The following is a 4,594-nucleotide window of genomic DNA, read 5'->3' as shown; positions in this document are numbered from 1 at the left end:
AGCATTATTGTAAGAGGAAAAGGGTCTCTTTCAATAGGAGAAGGGGAGCTATTGCAATAATAGGAACTATTTGACCATAATACCTGCAAGCTTCTCAAGAGTTAGGTGAAAAGAGGTTTTCTTTTATAGAAAGGAGTAAACTAGATTAGAAAGATTTGGATGTGGGCAAGTGGGATAAGAGAATGGGGTTAAAGAATGTTTTACCCTGAAGTCAGCTTTCTCTCCAGAGCTGCTGTTGAAGAGGGGTTACATGCTGACTCAGACTGAGGATGGGCCAAGGTTCAAGGACCTGGGGAATAGACAGAATCTTAACCAAAGTGTGATTAACAAGCGTTTTGTTCCCATTGATCATTAGTACAAACAAGTTTAGTTAATCATTTATGAGGCAAAGAGTGGGAATTTGGAGTCTGTTTCTGGCCTTGTCATAGGTAAACAAGGCAGTATACATGAGTTTTATCTAAACTATATGGGAAAAGGTGCTTCTTTTCAGCAAGGCCTTTCTGAAACACAAAAGGGTGGGGGATTTCTCCATCTCTGCTCGTTTCCAGGAGCACAGAACTTAGGTAAAATTCAACACTATCAGTTTCTTCTAGACCAGGCTTCCATGTTGCACAATTCTAGAGGGCATTTTATTCTTTCCCAGATAGGCATATAAAGATACGGTAATTAAGACTAATCAATTGAAAAAAAATAGGCAACTCTTGAAGAGAATTTATTACAGTACACAGAACAACCTAAAACATGATAAAAAAATTTAATACCCATCAATGAAAAAAAATCACATATTATTAAAAGTATGACATTGCCGGGACACCCACTTCACAGGTGCAAGGGTGGCAGGAGCCATGGGGGCTGCGGGGATGAGCCACATGCTGGCCTCTTTATTTGACCTGGACAACATGCTCGTCAACATGGCCGGGGCGAGCAGGAGAGACCTGTCGGAGGTGATAAAGTTCTTACAACCAAAATATCATTCTAAGAAAAGGCTGAAATCATCTGTGATAAAATTCAAGTTGAACTCAGCAAGGAACGTTTTCATTCTTACAGTACATGCATTACCGATCTAAGGACTTCAATTGGGAAGAAGCAGTCCAGGAAACAAAAGATGGTGCCACCAATAGAAAATTGACTGAAGAATGTCGCTTCCTTGGGAAATCTACATGTTTACAGCTTATAACACTAGCAGAAAATATCAAAGTCATGCTCTCCGAACTTCGAAAGGAGGCCCGCCTATTTTTATTAAGGAATGGGGACAGACAGATCCAGAGAGAGAAGACTGGGGCTTGTGCCTGTCAGTCGTATTTCCACGCTATTGGAGGTAGAGAGCAGAGAGAGAAGCCAGCACCATCCATATTTTATTACTGCTGCAGTCTTCTCAAAGTACAACCTGGGGACTGTGTGACAGTCAGTAACACATTAGAAACCGACGTCCAAGGAGGCCTCAGTGAAGGATTGAAAGCAATGGTCTAGATCAATAAAAATAGAACAGTGCCACTGAAGTCCTCCCCAGTTCTGCATTACATGGTTTCTTCTGTGCTGGAGTTACCTGCTCTCTTACAAAGTATACACCACAAAGTCAGTACGTCCGCTTAAAGCACATAAAAGGGCATGATTATAAACTTTATAATCAATTTGCAGAGTTTGAACTAAGAAAAGTTAGGGCATTCCACTTACTGTGGTCCAGAATAATTGTACTTATGATTTAATGATGAATATTGCAAAGGTCCTCCCAACCCTATTGCTTTTAAGTTTTAACAAACAACCATTTTTTATATTTATATCTGAAAATTCAGATTGCATTAATAGAAAGTAGTATAGCCCAGAAAAGTTGAGGAAATATATTATTTGCTAGTCTGTAACAGGAGATTTTTAAAATAATTTTATTAATCTTTTAGTATCTTGGCTGCATGATACCAAGCAGGCTAGCTTACACATGGATACACAAATGCCAGGTTTATCTTCTGGCTTAAAAATACATATTTTTTAAAAATAGATATTCTAAAACACATAATAGATTTATCACAGCAACTGAATCTGGTTGATATGAAATAAGTTCTAAGTCACATGCAAATCAAGGTATTTCATCATGAAATTATTTTGCATGTTTTTAAAACATAAAACATATTTTGCCTACTTTGGAGGTATACTTCCTTTTCTATTATGAATCTGATTTTTTTGCATGACCTTTTTTTTTTTTTAAAAGGAGGACACAATTTTTTTTTGTGGTGTGTGACAGATTCCTCCAGTTAAAAAAAAAAAAAAAAAAAAAAAACTTAAAATCTACACATGGTCGGCTGGGCGGAGTGAGGCGGCTCACCTGAGCGTGGTTGGGCCCAATCCTGGGCTAGGGCTGGGGCTGGGAATGGGGTGCAGTGAGGCTGGGAGCCGGCCCTGAGCTCATCCTGCGTGTGGGAAGCGGGGCTCGGGGCGCCAGAGCTGGAGGTGGAAGCGGGAAGTTAGCACTGAGTGGGCGAAGAGAACCTGGGCTGAGCAGACATGGCCACTTCTCACCAAGAAGGGCAGATGCAGCTGCCCCTAGCTGACGCCATTCGTTCATGTCTCACCGATACTTTCTCATCTAGCATTTGCAAGGCTTGAGCCAAGCTGTGCCGTGTGGCACACTATCAGGGAGTTACTTGATCCTTCCCGCCAGAAGAAATTTAATGTTGGGAGATCAACACCAGCTAGTGTGCTTCTCTATAAAGCCTCAACGTGTAGGACAGATTTCACATGCCCAGAGGCTGTTGAGCAGGCTTCATGTGCGCTGCAGTCAGAGGTCACCTCTTTCTTTGTGGATCGGATGGGTGCTCGAGTGTCCTCTCTTCACAAACTTCGTCATCTTCCTCATCTTTTTGAATACGATCGTATTGATAGTTGAAATAGAATTGCTGGAATCCACAAATACCTAACTGTGGCCATTGAAGCTGACCTTGGAGGTGTCAACTTGGTTTATCTTGTTTATTTTCATCCTGGTGATCCTTCTTATGTGGCTCTCCAGCTTTTCCCTTTTCTGGAAGAGTGGAATGTCTTTAACTTTGTTGTTACCATGTTGTGCAGGCACTGATGAACTTGGAAGACAAGTAAAGAGATGGATGGCTTCAAGATCCTTGGGCCCAGCAAAAGATAATGAAGGGAATTCTTGGAAATAGAGAATTCAAAACATAAATGTCTGTTCAGATAGAAAAAAATCTACAGATGGTCCTCCTTTCTCACCTGTGCACAGTGAGCTTGTAGCTTCCTTGTAGTCTTTACCTCTCAAGGAAATGTTTTTACTATCTTTTCCTAGACACGCAATGGGGTTGAGGGAGCTAGGCTGTCTTGCTGGAGAAAAGTGCAAGCCACATGGCACCAAAAGTCATTTTTCTTCAGTGGATTCATAAAAGCAAAATGTCTTTGGTGCAGCCTAACCATGCAGCCCCCCTTCTGTTCTCTACTGACGGTGGTTTCACCCGTATGATGAACAGAACAGAAAATTCAGTTTTGCTGTGAGCCATTTCCAGAATTGGAAATTCCATAGTTATATGGATGATTGCTCTAGGAGACTGGTTGGCATGTGTGATGCTAGGGCTCATTCTTTTAGCTGTCCCACAGGATGGATGTAGGCGGTGTCACATTCATTATGCTAAGGATAAAGGTTCATCCCTTTTACATAGTGGTGACAAATCTCAAAAAGATTGTTCCTAGGATGCTAAGTGAGCAGTTCTTCAGCAAAAATGATGTAGGAGAAAAAAAATGGAATTATTTAATTTCCTTGTCTTCACAGTTTGTATTCTACATAGTACAGTAAGACAATATTAAATTCCATTTGCACCCTTCCTTAGGCAAAAACTTTGTGGTTATCTACCTGCTGAGTGGAAAGTTACTGAAGATACTTTCAAATATTGAAATAAACCTATGATTTTATTAATTTTTTTGTTTTAGACTAAGATTCCTTAAAATTAAAAAATTTTGAAACAGTGAAAAAAAAGTATGATGTTGGGAAAATGGAATCTTTGGATAAAAAGCAAGTTAGAACTACACATAACATAAAAAAAAAAAAAAAAAAAAAAAAAAAAAAAAAAAAAAAAAAAAAAAAAAAAAAAAAAACAGGTCACAGAGAAAAGTTGAATTTAAAATGATACTACCAGGCCAAGCATGGGAGGTCAAGGTGGGTGAATCACGAGGTCTGGAGTTCGAGGTCATCCTGGCCAAAGTGGTGAAACCCCGTCTCTACTAAAAATACAAAACATGAGTCGGGCATGGTGACACACACCTGTAGTACAAGATACTCAGGAGGCTGAGGCAGAAGGATTAGTTGAACCTGGGAGGTGGAGGTTGCAGTGAGCCCAGATCGTGCCACTGCAGTCCAGCCTAGCAACAGAGTGAGACTCCGTCAAAAAAAAAAAAAAAAGATATCGTATTTTGTAAATTTGGAAAAAATATACCTTAGTATTTGTTTGATATCTCTACAGGAAAGGTCTTTATAACCATAAAGGCAGTGCAACAAAAGCATAAACAAAAAATGTTTATTTGATTAATAAAACCATAAACATTTGTATGCCAAGACCAATGTAAACAAAATTTTAAAACACCTAATAAAATCTACTACTAACCC

General features: G+C 39.6%; 2 pseudogenes; both read left to right on the top strand.

The window, feature by feature from the left end:
* The first annotated feature begins 845 nt into the window (after positions 1 to 845).
* LOC108529815 (N-acylneuraminate-9-phosphatase pseudogene) lies at positions 846 to 1,593 on the top strand (annotated as a pseudogene).
* Positions 1,594 to 2,311: 718 nt separating this feature from the next.
* LOC108529830 (cation channel sperm-associated protein 2-like) lies at positions 2,312 to 3,126 on the top strand (annotated as a pseudogene).
* Positions 3,127 to 4,594: the final 1,468 nt, after the last annotated feature.

The sequence above is a fragment of the Rhinopithecus bieti genome, unplaced genomic scaffold (genome assembly GCF_001698545.2).
Source record: "Rhinopithecus bieti isolate Rb0 unplaced genomic scaffold, ASM169854v2 scaffold_6439, whole genome shotgun sequence".
Taxonomy (NCBI): Eukaryota; Metazoa; Chordata; class Mammalia; order Primates; family Cercopithecidae; genus Rhinopithecus; species Rhinopithecus bieti.
This window is presented reverse-complemented; position numbering and strand designations above follow the sequence as displayed.